At 52.6% G+C, this 20961-nt stretch overlaps 1 protein-coding gene across 4 annotated transcripts in view; it reads left to right on the top strand.

The window, feature by feature from the left end:
* Positions 1-20961, top strand: part of LOC126548082 (protein spitz-like) — a 195616-nt gene that overhangs the window by 142378 nt on the left and 32277 nt on the right. The window lies entirely within an intron of this gene.

Here is a 20961-nt window from a genome sequence, read left to right as displayed (position 1 = left end):
TGGCCCGTTCTCTCTCTCCTCATTGCGCACCGGTACGTGAACGTATACACGCACGCGTGCACGCTGTTTGAGGCAGTGTTGTATTCTCTCTCTCTCTGCCCCCTCCCCCGCCTCCCTCTTTTCGCCTGCCTTCGAGGAGGGGAGTCGGGCCAAGAACACCTGGTGACCGGCCTTAGCCCCAGAGGGCGTTCTCTGCCGCTTCCCTTTTCCTCCCTGCCTATTTTTTTGCTTGCTTGTTTGTTTCTGTCTCGCGCTTAAAGCACAGCTCTCGAGCAACGTGGTAAGTCCGCGCTCACGCAAGCACGCGACAATATGCTGATACACCACGACTCTGCAGCAGCACCTTCGCCTCTTCTCGCCCCCTTTCCCTCCTTCTGCCGGCTTCGCATGTTCCTGTTTGGCGTTTGTGCTCTTCGTTGTACTCGTGCCTGTCCTGTGCTAGTCGAGCCGTCTTAAAGGTGGTGGACGTGTAACTAAAAAGAGATAAGTACAGCACCTGGCAGCAATGGAGTCCCTGGTGCTGTGTGCCTTGGGAAACTGCCTACTGATCTCTGATAGCACGTCTATTGCGCACGTGCTGATGGGCGAGTTGGTTATACATGTTTACGACGAAGGCTCCAAATAAAACGACGGACAAAGGAAGACATGGGACAACCACGTCTATTGCGCTTGGCTTCGAGTGAATCGTTCCTGGCTGCTGCCGTCGTATGTCCAGAGCGGGGGCAGCAGCAGCGTGACGGAAGTACGCTGTGTCTGCTGAGGAGTACGGGACGCGTTAGATGTCATTTTTTTCTCCAAAACTGGCGAGAATTAAGAGGTCACGCTGTGTCAGCTCGCGGCGATGGCGCCGTCGCCACTGCCTTCTAGCCTATTGCCCGTGACTGTGTTGCGCTGTGGCCACCCCGCGTGTGTCGGGAAGAGACGTTGCCGACTTGGTGGTATGCGCTGGACGTTGCTGTTCCAGAAAGCGTGGGTCCTTTGTGCGCGCTGACCGAGGTGCGTCTCTCTTGCACTCCTCCCTGTCACGTACCTCGCGACCGAATTGCATTGCCCGCGGCGTCGGCAGCGGTCGTAAATCTTCCTTCGACGCCGGCACTTTTTGAGATCGTCGCACCTTCATTGGTCGGTGCCCTTTCTTCGCCTCGTCGCAGCGGCAGCTCTGTCCCCAAGCTCTCCGGCGTTTCTCCCGCCGTATCTTTCTTTCTCCCCTGTACTCCTCAGGGCACCCTGCTTCCGTTTTACTCGCCTTTCTTTGCTCCTCTGCGCAGCTAGCTCTCGGGACATCGCGGCTTATTTATTTTCCAGCGCGCCCGCGGCTTCCTTGTGCCGGGTGGTGGTTTCCGGGAATCGGCCCGAGCGGAGAAATACCTTTCCCGGGCCTCCCGAAGGTCGACTTCCTGGTGGCGACCTTGCTTGACGCGTCCCGTGTGCATTTCTTTTTCTTACTTTCTCGTGTACGTTTTCTTCGGTTTTCCCCGGCTCCTCAAAAACAGCCGCAAGAGGAGGAGGTCGCCTCGTACTGCAAGTCGCACATGTTGCGTGCTGCTGCTCCTCTCTTTTGTTGCCTCCCACTCTGTCTCTACGGCGTTGTCGCCCTGTGGTCGCGGTGTCTACATGGCTGAATTTATCCCTGAAGGTGACCTCTGCTGTACAGCGCTCTAGACCGCAGAAACGGTGATGGCCAGGCCTTCGTTTCTACGCACCAGAAGCAAGTTAGAAATGAATTTGATGCTTGAAGAAGGCGTTGTGCGTGCGAGATACGTCGATAAATTTAAGGCGCAGATTATACTCGCGCTTGGGCATAGTCGCTGAAGGCGATTATTTTTTTTTCGTTTTCTTTTTAATTCGGATTGAGTGTTAATGAGTGTTTCGTTCATCGTAATGTCACTGCATAAAACTCTGGTTTACCTACTGCCCCCTCCCCTCAATCCTGCGTTGTAGTCCAGTTGGCTCTGGGCATCATGTTCGAGATCATTGTGGCGCTACAAAATCGGGCATCCGAGCATCCACTGCGCGTTCTATTTCTGAGAGCGGCGAACTCCCACTGTTGGGGAAATAGTAACGCGGACGGCACTCGAGGAGTGGTGCCTCCGTGCCGCGCCAACGTTTCTTTTCTTTTTTTTTTATATTTTTTGGTACTATTATTTTACCATCATCGGATAGTCTTTAGCCGCAAGTTCGTTGTGAGAGACGCAGCGGCTGTGCAGTGGCCCTTGAACTACAACAGGTGAAAGATAATAATGGCGAGAAAACAGGACGTTTGGGGCTGGACCACGGAGAGGGAGGAGAGTTGCGAGTGGCGCTGGAAGCGGGCAGGCGGCGCCACGAACGAGGTGTGCTCGCTTTTCCCCGCGATTACCGCACAGTCAGCGCACGTAGACAAAGCGCGGCGCAGGAGCCGAGAGGCTGTGGTGAGCAGCAGCAGGGTATCAGCAGCGATGTCTTCGTTAGACGCGGTCTTCAATTACCGAGTCGTCGAAACGGAACTTGCCGCCGCCGCCGCACCGAAGCTCTCCAGCGCGAGCAGTGGCTTGTGGTGGCCGAAGTGGGGGCGGTTTCTGGAGGGGGAGGGGGGGGGTTTGGCAACGGGAGGCGAAGCTGCATTCCTTTCGCGAGCCGTAGCCGTGCGCGTGCGGGTGGTCGCGTTTCTCTCCGCGCGCGGCGCGGTGTTTGGTTCGAGGCGCTGGCCTCTTCTAAAGAGGTCCGGCTATGCGCCGCGGGTTGCGACCTTTCCTGTCTCGCTTTCGGCCTCCACGCGGAATCTACTCGCCTCCCACCTTACTGCCCTCCCTCCCAATGGCCCCCGCACGCCATCGTTCTTTGGCGACCCATAGTGTGCTGGAAGAAGAGACCTGCAAGGAGCAAGCTGGACAGAATGCCGGCGCTATCAAGGAGAGGGCTGGACGAGGGGCCGATTGGCCACGGTCGCTTCTAATGTGCACGTTTTACGTTTTGCAAACAGACGCGCCGGGGGAGAAAAAAAAGAAAGAGAAACGTCTCCGAGAGCGAGAGTCGTGCGCGAGGTTAGGGGAGCGGATGCGGGGGGTAGCTGGAGGGTCGCGTGTGAGTCTCGTTCTTCTTTCTTCACTTTCGCGAAACGTCACTTGGGGGGGGGGGGGGGGGTTTATAGACCGACGTCTTCATTTCGTGAGGCGGTGAACCACTAGTACTTTTGTTTCTTTTTCTAGCACATCGGTGGCTAACGGACATGTCTGCGCTCACGCGTAAGGATGACCGCTTCCTTCCGGTTATGACCCCGTTATTTTAAGCCTACTGGATGTCGAAATTTTAATTCTCGCATCGTTTGAAACATGTCCTGTTTACCAGCTAAAGCACTCTGGACTACGTGATCCGGTCGTAACATTACTTTAGCAACTTTGATTTCGAAAGGGGAAAAAATACACAGCGTTGATTCAGATTTTTTTTTCTCCTTGTTCAGAAGAAACTGCGCACCTCCTGCGTCCGTGTACAGAGCAGTGAGTGCCAGGGAGCCTTGCAGGTGTCATTGGGCACTCGCCTGCGCCGTGGGTCCAGAAGGCGTTTTCATTGTTTACGTGTTCACACTTCTTTCTGTCTCTCTCGCTCGGAAATCGGTTTGCCTGCGTGACATCTGGTCCCTAGTTGTACCCGTGGCACGCGCGGTTTTTTTTTTTCCTTTTTTTTTTCCCCCTCGGCCCTCGAGCAGGCATATCCGTCGAACGGGCCGGCCGGCTGCATCCGGGACGACCACTCCAGAGAGAACGTCGCGCGCGGAAGCGAACGCACAATGCGCGCACGCATCCCATACGCGCCAGGTCCGGCGTGCTGTTGGCAGGTAGCGCAACAGCAGATAGGAGAAGGCACTGTTTCCGCGGTGCCTGGACGGTTTCGTCGTTGCGCACCACGTCCGCGCCACCTGGGATCCGCGCTCACTCGAGAGCGCACGCCATTGCGCACAGCTGCTGCCGCCGGCACACGGGGTCGGTCTCGCCGGTGCTGCGAAGGCGCTCGGGGAACCACCGCCAAGGAATGCGAAAGAAGAAAACGAAAATCAATCTTACCACTGAATTGAATGAAGGACGACACGTACGATGTTGAGAGTTAGCACTATATGCGTCGTTTTTGTTTAGTCCAGTGTTGACCATCATTGCAGTTTCTTATTTTTTATCATTTATTTAATAAAATCATCTTAGCTTTACCATTGGCTGTTATGGCTGAACTCTACCGCTTGTCCTTGTCGTCCTGTTCACCGACCAGTTTGCTTTCGCGCGTATTGTATTGGTCAATCCGCGCCGCCCCTGCCAGGTGCGCGCGTGACGCTGGGTATATATGGGCGAAGCGGGCAGTTGACTAGGTCGGTAACGGTAAGCGGCAGCCACATTATTAAAACACTCTGGCAAATGGAACGTTATAGCGTAGCGTTGCCACTTTTCGTTACCATTACTGCACGTTCTCTGTACCTGCGTGGCAAGGGCGGTAACGGCAAAGTGGTAACGCGGTGCTCGAACGTTCTGTTATCCGTTGCGATCCTCTGCATGTGCGCGGGGTCACCGGATACGGTGCTCTGTTGCAGCTAGGCTTTGCGCTAAAGAATGCTCGAAGCTTCAGGGCAACCGTTCTCTCCTGCTGTCGTTCCTGCTTTCGATAATAGTTGCCAACGCTAGCCAGTTGATTTCGTCAGTCTAGTCGGGTGGTCTTCGACAATTTACATTCCGCGTGACGCGGCACGCACGCGTGTCGGTCTTCCCTGCGACTTTCTATGCGTGTACGCCGCTTTGATTCGTTGAATACGAGACAGAAACGGAGTCGTTCAAAGCCGGCTCAAGTATTTCGTAAAGAAAGCGTGCCTTTTTCATTACGAGTGGTTACTCGGCAGTAAGAGTGAAGCATTCTGCACGTATTTCACGGTAATATTTCCGAAAGATTGTTATTCGTGTAGCTACAGATGCCCCCATCTCCTCCACCATGTTTTAAACAATCGCAGAAGCGAAAAAAGAAAAGTTGTCCAATGAATGGTATAAGGCTGTTCGTTTCGGGAGTTTATTTGCGCTTGCTGACCTCGACGCAAATCCACTCCTGTCCGACAGGTGGCTACATGCACAGCGTTTCGAGGGGCTCTGCAAGGCCCCCCGACTTGCTTGCTGGTGCGCGGGGACTTGTCTATAGATGGTGCCACGTCGTCCAGCTCGGGTGATGCCGCGGCTTCCTCGATTGGTCAATGCGTTGTTCGGATGGCATAATGACGCGCGTTTGTCGCGTATCAGCCGGCACCGCTTGTGTGAACGCGCAGAGCCGCGGCGCCCCTCTCAGCCCAGAGTTCGTTCGCCCCGCGCCGAAAAGCGAGAGGCGCGCACGCTCAAGTCGCGCGATATGTGCCGTGCAGCAGTGTATACAACAAGCTCGGCAGTTGTTGTGAGGAGGGTTCTCTGGCGCCGCCAGCGCTGTCGGCCGGCGACACGGGTGAAGGCTCCCTGCTCGGCTTGGCCGCTCAGCCGTGGCGCCTTGTTTCCCCTTGGCTGGCTGGACCTCTCCTCTGGCCGGACGGTGATTAGGGCCCCCGCGGCTATGGCGAGCGCTGCCCCTTTCTTTCTTTCGTTCCTCACCCGTGCGCGGCCCCCGAGCGCGCTCCGGTCTGCGCTACATACGCGTCCTGGCGTGTTGACGCCGGCGGCGGACGTCTCTCAAGTCGCCCGAGCGGTCGCGAACGTCGCGGAGGCCGTCGGCGTCCGTGGCAGCTGTTCAGGGGCCACTAATATGGCTAGACCGGAGGTTTGCTGGCCTTGACTTCAGCTGCGGATTGACTGGTGCGCTAGAACTGCGGACCAAGTTTAGCCGCGCCCCAAACCGGCCGCGACAAGAGCGAGAGACGCGGGATGGCTAGAGCGTATATGACTTGATTTCCTACGGGCAGTTGGTTCGACCTCGAGCGAGCCGCGAACGGACTACCCTGAACGCGCACGTTACCAGTACGACGACCTGCGCCGGGGCTGCACTACATGGCCGAAATGTCGGCGTTGTCGACGGAAGGTCGCCCCCGTCGGCATGCGTCCGCGCGTGTGTCTCCACGTCATCCCTCGTTCGTCAAAAGCGACCCGTGTCGGCCGCTTTAAGCGGTCCCTTATTAAGGGGGCGGGTTCTTGCAAACACATTCATTGTGCGTCATCGCATCTACCCCCATCCTAGCGCTCTCTCTCCCCTCGCGGCGACCGGCACACACAACGCCCTGCCTGTTGGCCCGGTTGTCTCCGCGTTGCCGGGCCCAGACCGTGCATGCGGTCGCCGCCGCCTATGTTTGTTCCGGCCAAACGCCCCTGTGCAGTGCGCATAACCCGTGCCGCTGAAGAGAACAGAACACGCCACCCCCGCCGTGTTGCGCGTTTGTTGGCGGTCTCCTCCTTTCTGTCGACTCGCTCGCTCCGGAGTGGAACGAGCGAAGGGGAAGAACCCCTTCGCGGAAGCCGTGGGCCACGAAAAGGTGCCGCGTGTGCTCCCAGCGTGGTGGCACGTAGCGTCCGATTTTAGCTATCTCCGCGCGCTCCTTGAAATTAAGGCGCCTATTACAAATACGGCCGCAGATGCATGTTTCAGGGAGTGTACAAGGGTTGAACGCGGGACGTCGTATTATCTTCGATGATGTTCAGCCTGCTGACGAAATTGTCGGCGGCATGCTGTGAACAGTTTCAACTTAACCACACAAGAGCTGCTCGGAACGTTGCATAGGAGATTGCGCAATGTGACACGGACGGCGGGTCTGGTGTGAAAACTATTGTCTACATAGGCCGCCTCTTCAGTACCACAATGGACAAGGAAGCGCGTGGACGAATGCTGTTAGAAAATAAGAGACGGCGCCGGAGGTTGTATCGGTAGCGAGTGTTGGCGCTTGTTCAGAAGGAGGAGTACGATCCGCGTCCGCCGATGCGTGGCCATCGGGCGTGCATTGCGTCGAAGGGAGGAGCGTTGGACTTCGGTCTTGGAAAGTTCGCCGCTGCGTTCGCGTGTACGACGTCTGCGCCCGTTCGAGTTCGTAAGGTTGGAGAAGGCAGAACAGATGCATGTGGCATTGATGAGGAACTTGCACACGTAGCTAGCATAATTGGCAGGTTCGCGATTTGCTATAGGGGACCTCTTTGATTTGTCATCCCGGACTGGACTGCCCGAGACGCTGCGTACGCAACGCTCATTAGTTGAAAGCACCGGCTCGGGCAGTCCGGGACGGATAATCGAATAGGCCCAGCGTGACCTTACCCAAGTAATCGATGTAACAGTCGTGACATATTATTTGCTGTGCTAGACATTTTCTTGAATTAAACGCAAAGTGTGATCGCCATACCTTCTCACCCGCGTCCATTCCCCTCGCGTTCCACTCCCCGTCTTCTGGGTGTAGGCCTTGCTGCAATGCGATGAAGATCCAGCCTTGCTAGTCGTAGATTCGCACGTGCCCTCACAATGCTTTAACGCGTCGAAATCGGCCTGCCTCCTGTCTGGATCGAAGTACTCGTTCGCTTATTCGTTTTGCTGACGCGGCGATATACGCAAGGCCCGGTGGTGCTTTCTTGTCGGGCGGCTGCCATGCTGCGTGTGTCGGTCTTTGAGGTCGTAGGAGGGGGACTTTCGATATCTCGGGTTTCCCCCTTTATTTTCCTTCCGCGAGCCGGTCGCTGGCGGCGTGATGGGCGATCCGAGCCAGGGGACCAAGCGCCAAAGAATAGTGCTCCAGCAGCTATCTGTATAAGACCGGGCGGCGGCAGGCAGTAGTCACGGAGCCATTGGCGACGTCCGACGTGCGAGGTGACAAATGAAATCTCCCTGCTGCTCGCGCTCTTTCTTTCTGCTGCCCTCATCTGATTCTTTCTCGTGCCGCCTTCTTAAGGCGCCCTCTTCAGCGGTTTCACGCATCCAGTCTCCCCATTCCCCCCGGTGTAGTCGCGTTTTTTGCGCTTTTCTGCAGCCGTACGCGTTCTCCCCGTTTTGCTGCTGCTGCTCGGAGCAGGCGGCTTCCGTTTCCGTCCCTGTTTCCGGTTAGAAAGGAAACGAGACGGTCCGTTCGACCTAGCGTCGTGCTCTGGCTTTTTGCGTTTTCGTATTCGTTCCGTCTCCATTTCGTCTGCACAGAAGCTTTCTCGCCCCCTCGGCGTCGTCTGCTCCCCTCGGCGTCGTCTGCTAGTCCCCTGGCCCCCCTCTACCACCCAACTTAACCCATGTCCTTCTCGCTGCCGCGGCTTGATCCACCCTTGTCTCGCTCCTTTCCCTTACCAGTCGCGCCTTATATGCGGGCCCTGGGCCTCTCTCTCTCTCCATCGTCATGTGTCGCTTCTCTTCTTCTTTTGCATCTTGTGGTTTGTCTCTGTTTACACTAACATTATTTTGCTAGTGCGCTGCGTGTCGTCTGGCTTGGTCTATATAGTAGTCGTGGCTGTGTGTTTTTGTTTCCTCCCTATAGTATAGTGTTCCAGTGTTTGTGCGGCGCCGCTCACGAAGGCTCTATAGGCAGTGGGGAGGATTGAATGAAGGTTTAAAGATGTAAATTCGAAATGTGTGTTTGGTAAAGCAACAAAAAACCAATGTAACCGGTTGCTCCTTTGATAGAGCGTCTTTCTTCTCCGACTGTCGGTGTAGGGCACGTCGCGACTCGTGAGGCGCGTGGTTTGAGCATTTGTTCGTTCGTCTCATCCGCGCGTAGTGATGCATTCTTATACAGCTGGCTTTTGTTGCGTCCGTTATGACTTGGTAATATTATTGTAAAATTCAAGTTTGTCGTTTCTTTAAACTAAATCTCGGAAGCTGCAAATTCCTCCATCGATATTCGGTTGGAGAAATTGAGTAACTCTTCTGGGAAAAGTCTGGAGACACCTCTTTGAGCGGCTAGTATACATTGGCGGAGACAATAAAAATAAGGGCGTAGCTCTGACATTGTTAAGAAATTATTATGGTTGGGATTAGAAGATAACCAGAGATGGTTAATATCTGCAGTGACATTGAGAGCAAGGTAGCCTGACCCTTCCTGCTCTCGAGCCGTCGTCATTGCAACACCCCTCTTCGGCGCCGCGCTACGCACGGCGCGTTGTGTAGGCTGGCCTCCTAGATTCGGGAGCACGACGTGTGGCACTCTCTGCGCCACCCGATTACGGAGGCCGTCTATTGACAGTGTCGTTGCAGAAAGTTCACACACGCGCTGTGTAAAGCATTTGCACAGGAGGTGCACAAAAGTTTTCGGAGTGCGCAAACTTAGAAAAAGCACGAATGCTCCACAGTGTAAACGTCCAGCATGACGTTGAGGCGCATTGCAAGCACAGAGCGCATGGCGTACATTCTGTGTACAATTATTATTATTATTATTATTATTATTATTATTATTATTATTATTACCGGAGAGCGAGAGGGGGGTTGCATTGCAGGTGTACCCTGCGCGGTGCACTGTATTGTTTGCGCCGACTCGCCCAGGTGGTGTTCCGGGATTTGTACGGGAAATCAGGGCCCGGGTACACTAAGCCGTCAGTGTTCTCAGGAGCGATTCATAAGAATATCCATCTAGCCAATCCTTACAGAGAACTAAGTGGTAGCGACAAATATACAAATTACGAACGAAAACCTTTTGTCATTCTGGCCTCAAGATCAAGAGTCTGTTTCATTTCTCTCTCTCTCTCTCTCTCTCTCTCTCTCTCTCGAGGTTATTATTTAGACACACTATTTTTCATAATTGTATTAGTGATATACACGCTATTTCTGTTGTTTTGTTATGGCCGATAGGAATTTAGTTAACTGATACAGCTACTGTCAGCCTCACCAGATATTTCTGCATGCTCTACCACAAGCGATGGTCATGAATTTTGGGATACTAAAGGAAAAGAATGAACATTGGAACGGTCACTGTTTTGGGACGGTTGACGGGGGGGATTTTCGGTAACTGGAAAGTGCTGTAGATCACAAGAAAATTCACCGAAGCTGTGCTGGCGATATTAATGCGTTTATTGCGTGTATAAGCGAGTCGATGGTCTGCTCGCTCTACGTGCTGCTGCGATCGACGGCCGAATACTGTATTGTGAGCGTCTGTACCCAACGGACCTGGTACGGCTGGAGCGTGGCCTCCAGGTTCCTTCGCCAGATCCGCGATGCAGTGGCGCGCATTTCACGGACGCCGGGTTGTCGCCGCCGCTCCTTGGGAACCTCGCCGCGTTGCACTGCCTCGCGGGCCGCCCTGCTCGGGATTTTCGAGCGTGTGTAGCCTCGCAGGCGCGACTGTGGCGGCGCGCAAATCGAGCGCTCGATGCGAGCCAGGTCGCGAGCCTTGAGAACCAAGGGCGGCTGTAGGCCCTAAACCCTTCTCGTTTTTTGTCTTCGGTACGAACGGCCTCGGTTCGTGGATCGCGGACCTCTTCCGTCGCTCGAGATCGACGCAGCTAAGTCGTCGACAACGATACGGCTGTGGGTTGCTCATCCTTCCCCCTCCCCACCCCATTTCTTTAACTTATATTTATCGACACACTTGATAAACCTCTTCGTTTGATAAACCACCACGCTTCTGCGTCTGCCGGCCAATTCTGTGACGGAAACGCCGATCGACCTCCACGGTGTCTTGCCAACATTTTTTTTCTTTTCCACCGCCTGTACGTGAGCCCCTGTTAGACCACAGCCGCTTTACAACTCGCCTCCTCTTCAAGGCTGCGCAGTATTTGCACTGTGAAGAGGTGAGCGGCATGTTAATATCCTACCGTCGTGATTTTCGTTGGCTGTTTCAGGACTCAGGACCCCGCGTTCTTGTAAGTAATACTTGGTTCACACTTGAAGAAAGGCAACGGAGGGGCCCGATTTTTATTAATTATATCAGAAGAAACCAACAAACAAAGACGCCATCCCCACCTGCGTCCAGTTGTTTCTTCATCCACTTTAATTTCCATTAATTTATCATTTCTTTCATTCGATTAGTAAGTACAAGTAATTTCTCCTATGTTGTCCTTGCTGTCCTTGTTTGCTGGCTTCTTATATTGTCCTTGGTGTCCTTGTTTGTTGGCTTCTTATGATATTCACACTTGCGCGATACGGTGGTTTTAAGCGATTGTGGACGCGTAGCATCGTTGGCTGCTGTTGCTTATCAAACGCCATCCTCGTCCTGATTGTGCAGGATTTCTTGGGTCTCTTTCCCGCCTTGTGAAAATATATGTTCCTTCACTTTATTGTCGCAAGCGTGAAGGCCGGGTATCGATGTACATTCGTGATCCGGCGCCAAGAAGCTGGTTCGCCTGTATGCAAAAGAGCTTTCAAAACAGCGCATGGCAGGAAACTGACGTCCTCTGTTGGCAACATGCGCTCGTGAAAACGCGCGCGCATTTGTGTACACATACACACACACGCACACCTACACGGACTTTTGGCGGTGGGATTTACCATGCTTAATGCGCGGGTACACGATTACGGGGGTCGTGGCCGCAAATGCGTGTACGGACTGGGAAAAAAACACTCCGCAGCCGCACAGCTGGTCATTACGATCTCATTCGTAATGCTCCCTCTCCGATGGCGGCAGATGGCATGCACCGTAATGACAGCTGTTTATGCTCTCTGCGTTTGTCCGGCACCATGTTTTCTTGTGATCGCTTCCTGACATTCGCTGCATGCGATTTTCCTTGCGTGGCGGGCGGTACGAAAGTATATAACCTGCAAGTTAGTTCACTATTAGACAACAGCGGTCGTGTAACAGAGACGGCTACGCTCTGCGGTATGTCAGAGCTTATTGAAGCGCTTCGGCACGGCGATTTGTCCGCCGAGTGCGGATATCCAAGGTCGACTTCGAACACCTCTGAACAACAACGCATGGAGGACGATGTCGAGCTAAAAACGGAAGCCAGCGAGCGTTTAGCCGTATTGCAGTGCATGCGTCTCTACGGTCAATGCGAGACGAGTTAGCCACATGGAAGTCGCTACGTAATGACACAGCGCCGTAAGCTTCGCGGGATTGCCTCCCTTGTTTTCGTTAGCCCCGGATTGCCGCTTTCGGGTTGTGGGCAGATCTGCGGCGTCGTTTCACGCGTTTATACCAGTGCCGCCGGGCGGCGCTACGTTCGAGATTTGCTCGCATGCACGCGCTCGCGTGCTTCCTCCTGGGTTTTCCTTTCTTGCACCCGTCCCTTGCCTCCTCCCCGAGAGAGGACCATCTGCCGAGGCGGCGTGCGCCATGTGCTGCTGCGTTGCCGTGCGCCAAGTTGCGTGGCGCGTGCCGCGTCTCGGATATGAAGGGGGGCGCAGAGGGGGCCCTGCTGGCACCCCTCAGAACGAACCCCCCACCTTCTTTCTGCCGTCCCACCCCGAGGCCCTGTTCTTTTGCTTTCTTCAGGATCCGTTTTGTGCTCCGGCGCTCTCCCTTCCTCTCAGTTCACCACTGTGGTCCGCTTTAGGCCCGACGTATGAATCGGCTCGAGCGCTTTTTTTTTTTCTCTTCCTCGGAGTTTCCTTTTAATCTTTTTTTTTCTTACCTCGTGCCTGACATTTCGTACGTGTTTATACTTTACTGTCCTGGTGCTCTAGGGCCTTTTTTTTATCCCTAATTTTCCTTGTATACGTGAACACTTCTTTCGATTTCCGTATTGGTTCCCCTGCGATTTGGGCGGGGAGCTTTAGCGCCAATATTGCGCCAGCAAGTCTTGTTTCCTTCGGCGCCTCTGTTTTTTTTTTACGAACTCGCTGAAAGTTCGAGTGCCCCGCCTGTGAAGCCACGATCTCGCACGCTTTCTAGCTACATTGCGCTTCTCCAGTGTAGCTTCCTTCACATTCTCGCCTGAAACTGGTCACCTGCGCTGAAAAGTAGTCACGCGCATCTTCGCACAAGCAGCACGCACCGCTGTACCACACGCGTATAGCGGCTGTGAAACCCACAAGATACGAGCACTTGATACGATCTTTGCGAACCGCCTTCTTTTTTCTTCGTCGTCTTAACGAAGTACCGTTGTAAATGTACTTGCGCATAAATACCGATAGTCAACGTATTGGCCTGTTGCTTTTTCTTTTATAGTTGCTGCCGCCTATGATCAGACGGATCTAGACCGTGTTCACTGACTTATTGACATTGAGTTCATTGACATTCATTTTTTCTTCACTTTGTACAGACAATCTAGAGATGGCTTTCTGTGGTGGATCTCTACTAGAGCCTGCTAACAAGGAAGGACTCAGTTTTAGTGACACCAAATGTGCCCACGTGGCAGGAATTTATCTCCTCTTGGCTAAGTATATTTTCTTTGTTGCTAAAGTAACGTTGCCAAAGTACACAACGCTATCATGTCGGCAGTTATTGCATGTTCTGTTTGCATGCCTCGACACACTAGTGTGTAAGTAGTTCGCGGAAATTACGCTTTCCATGTCGGGTATGGCTTCTTAAGTGCAAATTGTTCTTCACTTTCGACAGGTAATATTTGGAATAGTCGCACTGTAGAGACAATCGAGCAGTTCGTTGCAAAACCGTTTCTGTGCGTGTTGTTGCGTACGTACATAAGTGCTGATTGGCAACTTGCAAGCACCGATCAGAGAGGAAAAAGCGCGCACAGGTACTGGCTGAAAGAACGATTCATGGCAGTCTGTTCATTCGGCATGGGTGAGGAAAAGCACTAAATGACTGGTCTCGCGAGGTTTGCGGTAGCGATCTTCTATCCGCAGTTCGGCGAGCCCGCCTCCGTAGCTCGGCCAGCCACAAATGCTCGGCAGGGCGAAAAAGCAGTGACGTCCGCGTCACAATGGCGCCGGGGGCTCGCGGGGAACCGTGCCTGACGCGTTCCTGCTTTATTTTATAGCCCGTGAAATGCCCCTCGTGCTGCGCGCGGTGTTTGCTCGTCGGCGTCTCCCCTCCCGAGTAGCGTGATGTACGGCCCTACTTAACGGCCTTCGCCCCCGTTGTGCCGTGATGTAGTGGCGGTGCACCTCGCCAATGCTCAATCCGATCGCGCTTTCTTCAACCCCTGTCTCCCTGACGTCGTGTAGCAAACATGGCGGGAGTTATGGACGGACCTCCTCGCTTGCGCCCTGGGTGCGGATTTTTATAGGCGGAAGACGAACCGCGGGTTGACTGGATGTGTGCGCCTTCCCGGTTCGTTGTGCTTCCCACTTTTCTTTCACTGGCACTTTTCCTTCGCGCTCCTTTCTTTTGGCAGCGTTTACCACTTCGTTTGCGTGTATGCTAGACTTTGGCCTTCGCTGTGCTCGACGTTTATCCTCGTTCCAGCCTCTCCGCTCTTATATTGTGAACGGGCAACACGTGTCGCTTGGAACAGGTTGCCGACACGCACTGTGTGACGCGCGGCTTCCGACGTTTCAAAAAAGCGCGTCGTTGTCAATGTTTACGATAGGTGGGGGGGGGGGGAGGGGTCTTCCCCACCACTGCCGTTTCGCAAGCGAAACCGACGTTCCCTGCGCGGCTTTCAGCTGACGCGTGCAGTGCGTGTTTGTTCTGTGTGGCTCGCGGTCTGTTCGACGCGGGCCTCTTATCGCCAGTTTGCCCTCGCGTCGCACTTAGGCGCGTGTGCGTGCGTGTGTGCGTACACGCAAAGCTCAGCGGCGGTCACGGTTTTCTTCGATCCCCATTTTCAGGTCGTGCTGCTTGGAATCGCGTGTTGACGGCTCCCGTTCGCTCGCGGGGGCTACTTAGCTATGCACCCCTTTTCTTTGCAACCCTACTACGGTTGCTTTGCTTCTTTTTCGGGGCTGCGTGCGCCTTTTCCGCAGTCGTGCCCTCGCTGACTTTGGGTCCCGTCTCGTCGTCGCGTGCACCGTGCTGCCTTGTGGCTTTTGGCGCTGCTTCCCCCTTCCATGGAAGCTATTTGCCTAACGACCTCGTCCCTGAATGTCGATGCGTGTGACTGATTCGACGCGGCCTTTCGATGCGTATCTCGTGACGGAGCCGCGCGGCAAGTGCGGCCCCTATAGCTCAGGTGTGCGTTGCGTGTATATTTGTTTGGTTGGCCCTTTCCGTATTGCGTATCGGAACTCCGCTTATCCTGCGCGTTGGGGGACAGCCGCTGACGTGAACGTCCACGAATGACATTGTCGTTCAAGGTGGGTGCCATCGAGCAGGGGTCGTGTATTCGTTGCTTTTGTATTAATTTTTTTCTATCCCTATCTATCCCTCCCCTTTCTCGTCTGTTTGGAGCAATGCACGCATGGAATAACCTTTAACAGCTCTATCTGCACTCGATGCCGTCGTATGACGGAAGCCGTCCTATAACGTTTGCGTCATTCCAGGACAGTATTTATTATCAGCACTGACTTCATGTGATATTCGATGAAAAAGAAGAAAGGCCGCTACCCGTGGCACTCGTATAGTGGCGGAATACGTTGAACGAAATGTCGAGGCATGTGGGCCCGTGGGTGTTAAAGGTGATAAGACCTGTGTGTGCTTTAAACCTGTCGACCTTAGCTCTAGCTCTATTTCTCTCCTCGTGATGCATGGCAAATGGACAACCTGGTGTAGTGGCGCTAAAAGGCGTGCGCGCTCGTGTTTGGAATTTTAGAATAGACGTCGAGAGCAGCGTTTCTGCGGCGTAGGGAGCGCCGCATCTTTTCTATCTGTCACACTGTGGAGCCTTCAGTGGTAATCTTAGTCACCTTCGCAAAGATGGAGTGTAAAAGAGCGACAGACGTGTGCGATATTTGCGGAATCTTAGTCAAAATACTAGCGAAGCAGACGGACTTCGAGACAAACGCTCACGACGCTTGGGGCGCTCCTTTTTATAGCCGCGGAGCATTTTCCTTGCGAATGAGCGTTTCCGGTTTCTGTGGAACTTATTATTCGTAGCTCTCGCGCACTGTTCTCAACGCGTCCTCGCGGGGACTCACATCTGTTTAGCGCCGGCAACGTTGAACGCTCGACAAGTTAACATTTGCGAATTTACATATTTTCATCCATTCGTTCTAAGCGTAAGCGGTGTCCCATTACACGCGCAAACTTCCTTTCAGAAATTTTGAGCCATTTTCTTACTACAGCAAACGTAACTCACTGCTCCAAATAGTGTTTTAAAGGCGGCGACTTCGCTTTGCAAGCTTCCTACGGCGCCCACAATACACCTACATCTTCGAAATTTCTCTAACGAGTCACTTTAAAGGGACACTAAAGGTTACCAGAAACTCAAGTTAAAGTGGTAGAGCAATGTTCTAGAACGTCTAAGGCGTCAATATAATCGCGAACAGAGCTTTAGTAACCGAGAAATTGAGGTAAATGCATGACACGATTTGAGACCCCCCAGCGACATTCCGGTACTAGCCCGATGACGAAAGCACTCCTCATAATTTGTGTTACTAATACTTAACTACTCGTATTAAAAATATCATTTCATTCGATTATAAGACGGAAAAAAATGCTACTTGTCTACGTCTATTCGATTCTAAGAAAAAATAACATTTTGACGTTACCCTTCAGTAATATGGGTGTTCGAAAGGTTTCGTTTTCGCTCGACTCTGCGCGCTCGACTCTGCGCCGCGCATTCTTTGGAGTTTCAGTAGTTTGGTTATCGCGTCGTGCTGTGAGGGTTCTGCTGGCTCGCGAAACTTTCATTTGGAACAAGCAGCGAGAATGCCACGTCCATGTGATGTCGTGGGAAGCCCTCGTTGCTTTCCCGCTCCGGAGAGCCGGTGTCGAGGCCGCCGTCGTAGTAGGCAACGACGCCGGCAGCGCGAGCCCTCAGCAGCAGGTCGCGCTGCTCAAATCGCTGAAGTTGAGCCCACCATCGCGAGCCAATCTGTCGGTGTCAGGGTCCATTGCGACGAGCGTCGAAGTTTGCGTCATAGAATGAAGTACCAGCTCCTTCCGCTTGCCACCATACTAGGGTGGCTAGAAGGTGGCCTTCTAGCCACCCTAACCATACTCCCGCTTTCGCTCTGCTGTCGGCTCTGTCTTGGCTCTGTTTCTGGCCGCGCGTTTGCGTTTTGCGCGGAAAAGCCGTAGCGCCGTCTGCGGACGCCGTTCTACTTAGTTCTACTCACCGATGGCGCAACGTCACTATGAGACCATGATGTCAGTACTCCTCGATCGGAGGGCGGGCGATTTGAACTGCGCTAGAGGTACGCGGACGCTTCAGAACGCATTTTCTCTTAAAATAAGTCTCTCCTTGGCACGAAACAAGCGTTTCGAGCTTTCTGGGATGGTATTTCAACAGTCCACGTTGACTTAATAGTAACCTTTAGTGTCCCTTTAAGAATGCAGTTTATTCATACTGAGCTTCGTCTCTATATGAGTAATAGTTCTGAAACGGAAATGGCAAATAACACAAATTTGGTGACTTCCCACAACGCGTCTAATTACCCCGCACACTCCTGAACAACGTTACGAGTTTAGTAACGTTGCCCCTAATTTCGCCCACACATCATTCTAGACGATACCCAACACTTCTGCAAGTTTCATTGCGCTAGCTTCGACGTTTCCAGCGGTGAATTTTCGTCGACATTCAGAGCGGACCATCCCCACCTCACGACCAGCTTCGCTGTACAAAAGAATAAATGACTACGTCTGAAAATTTTAACTATATGTTCAACTATATATAGTTCCCGTCGTAGTAGCCGCTGATCGTGAGGCAAGAAGCGAAATGCTTGTTGCTCCATGACAGCGTTTCCTTGGACTTATGAGGCAGTGTGAAATGCCCTCCTAGCCGCCTCTTAGTAGCCGCTGATCGTGAGGCAAGAAGCTAAATGCTTGTTGCTCCATGACAGCGTTTATTTGGACTTCTGAGGCAGTGTGCAATGGCCTCATGTGTGCTCCTAGCCGAGCCGCCTGTGAAAAAGCCCGGAAGCGGCTCTGCCGGCGTCGCGGGCCTGCATAAGAAATTTGGACGTTTTTATTCAGACCTGCGCATAATGCATTTGCGCAGTTTGGAGACCGATGTTCTTTTTTTACCATTTCTCTAGAGGTTCTAGCGGCATTGCGGACGGTCGTGCGCGTCTTTAGTATGACTACGCGGACATTTGCATCTGCAGTGTGGGTGTCGTGCGCCCTTGTCTGTCGACCCTAGCAAAGCTCGCACGTGTCGTGCCCCCCCCCTCGTGTTTGTCATGCGAGGCAGGAGTCGCTTCCTCGCTGTTGAAACAGGAACCCGACGCCTGCCAGCATCCCGAACCGGTGTCGCCGGCAGCGGTCCATTTGCGTCTCCTTGTCTGTGCGCTGTGTGCTTTACGCCTGTCTACGCGATGCTTAACAGCATCGGGCCAATTCAAAGGGGAAGTCGGGTTTTTCAATGCTTGCGCACTTCCGAACGTCAAACAGACGCGCGCTGCAGGATTGTGGGCTGCGGGATTCGCAAACGACAGTCTAAATGGATTCCTAACGAGGAGTGATTGCTCCCGTTTCTTACCCGGCTTCCTTGCCTTTTGCGCTAACTGCGTGCGTGCGCCGTGGCTGCACGAAGGTGACGACGGTTCAAGGCCAAGCTGTTCCCTCCTCTCTTTTGCAGTCCTTTCCCGGTTTTGAAGCCGCGGCGCGGTAGGCAAGCCCCGAGCTCCCTCCCCGTTTGAGTGCCGGCAAGCTGCAGCCCGGGTTCACGTTTCTTTCCCCCCTTTTTCTTTTCGTGGAGGGGTGTCATCGTCGTCTGCTTCCTTTACGCGCTCTCTCCCCACCTTCTCTCCGATGTGCCTCGTCGTGCTCACTCCGGTGTCGGACGCGGGCCAGCTTTTGCAGTTTTCTTGCTCGCCCCCCGTTTCGTCGTTTTTGGTGTGCGAAGGCGAAGAAAAATGAAGCTAGCCGAGTGGAAAGTCAAAGAAAGAAGAAAAGGGGGAGGGAGTAGTTGGGGGGAGGGCGGTGGAGATCCAAGCAGACGACCGATTGTCGCCTCGTCGCGCGTTCAAGTGTCGTCGTCGTCTGCTGCTGCTGTCGCCGCGCAGCACCTGGCGAATGTGTGTTCTTTGGTGCGTAGTTTCTTCGCCTTTATTGCCGCTTGCTTTTCTCTCTCCCCGCTCCCCTGTTCCCCGCCTCCTGCTTAGCCGCCGATCGCTGCTGTCTGGCCCTTTCTCTGGAGCCGCTCCTTTTGTGAACCCGTGCGCGTGCGACGGCCGCCTTCCTTTCGGTCCTTTTGCAGGCTACTCGAAAACTGCAGTTGTTTTTGTTCTATTTGAAACGGAAGTGAAGAACTGCCTGTTACGGAGTCGCCAGGTATCGTCCCTTTCTATTACGACCCCACTTGGTCGTGTTTTGTGCGGCCAATCACGTGTTGGCGAGTTGGTGTTCGGACAGCGAGTTGCGGCTGCAGGAGGCTGCAGGAATCTCGCTAGAAACACACATCCGTAGTGTATTACTTTCTTCTTTTAAAGACTCTGTGCGCAACATTGGATGAAGCTACTTTCGCATCCTACTTCGATAGAGAATTCGGCAACTTTAGATGCTTACGATTGCATGTATCCCCACTTTGGTGGACCGCCTTCCCGTACCGTTGTCACCAATAACAAAGTCAGTTTCTGCCAAGAGAGCTCAGTTCTCATGCACTCGTTCGACAAAAGGCACGTTAAGATAGCGGGGTAGCGAAAGCTGCATCTACGGCCCGCACACATATGTCCTTACTTCGCCGTTCGCCGGTCACTTCGCATTGGGCCGAGTAGCAGTTGACCACAGTACCGTGTGTAGTCCAAAACCTTATGCATCTGCGAATGTTATTTCGGCCTTTGCAGGGGCTAGTTTGGTTGCACCGGCGTTTAACGCCATCATTCCCGAAACCGCAGGCCAGTATTCGCGGGGAATCGTTAGAGAACTTGACGGGCGATAATCGCGAGATATCTATAAAGATCTTTTCCTCTTCAAAAGAAGCGGCAGCAGCGTCGTGCATATTACGGAGTTGCAGCGCTTCGAAAATCCGTATCGCGCAATCTCAATTGTATCGTTCTTCAAAGCCGAGCTCCCTTATGAAAATGACTGTTGAAAAGTTGTTGGCATATTGTTGACGAATTGTTGACTCAATAGCCTTTCAACAATACCTCAACAATTATTGAAACCACAGGCAATAATTCAAGAGTAAAATTGTTGGGCAGTTCACAACAAAAAAGTCGTTGACTAAATTCTGTTGGTATATTGTTGAATAGTATTGAGTATTATTGAGCCATTGTTGAGCAGTTTTCAACAATAAAGTCATTGACTAAATTCTCTTGATATATTGTTGAATAGTATTGAGTATTATTGAGCCATTGTTGAGTAGTTTCCAACAATAAAGTCGTTGACTAAATTCTGTTGATATATTGTTGAATAGTATTGAGTATTATTGAGCCAATATTGAGTAATTTTCAACAATGAAGTCGTTGACTAAATTCTCTTGACATATTGTTGAATAGTATTGACTATTGAACCATTGTTGAGTAGTTTCCAACAATAAAGTCGTTGACTAAATGCTGTTAACTTATTGTTGAATAAAATTGAGTCACGAGCAATATTGAGTTTCGAAGTACATGTGAAAAACACACGCACATATATATGTGTGCGTCTTTTGCACATATATGTTGCTTTACTGATCACTTGATCACCATTGCATATATACAGGGTGTTGTTTCACGTTACTTGAACCATAGACGTATATACACGTGTTTCAGCTAACTTTACTCAGAGTTTAAAAATATGCCGATGCACCATAAGACGATGCGACCAAATGCATGTTGCTCACTCTTGTACGTGTCACGCTATTCTTGTATTTTTCCTAAGTAGTTAATTAGTCAAGAAAATTAGCCATTCTGAAGGAACAAAGTTAGGCGAAAAATTCTAATTAGAAAGCTCTAGAGCACTTTGCAAAACGTCCTATTAGGCAATTTCTCACTTTCTATCTATTAAGTGTTAGTGTTTTTCAGCTTACTGCGGATGCCCGTGAAATAGAAAAAATATCACCTGACATATCCGCTTGCGCGCCGTGCTTGCAGCGCTCCCAAACGAGCATACCATCGAGCAGGGTGTGTTGCCGCTTAAAAGGCAACAGGGCAGTGACGAAGGCGTTGGCTGTGGTATTGATGCCAGCGACGTGCTTCCCTCGCTGCGGTTCATGATGGCGATAA

This window comes from Dermacentor andersoni, chromosome 1 (genome assembly GCF_023375885.2).
Source record: "Dermacentor andersoni chromosome 1, qqDerAnde1_hic_scaffold, whole genome shotgun sequence".
Taxonomy (NCBI): Eukaryota; Metazoa; Arthropoda; class Arachnida; order Ixodida; family Ixodidae; genus Dermacentor; species Dermacentor andersoni.
Note: the sequence above shows the minus strand (reverse complement) of the source record. Positions and strands in the feature narration are given on the sequence as shown.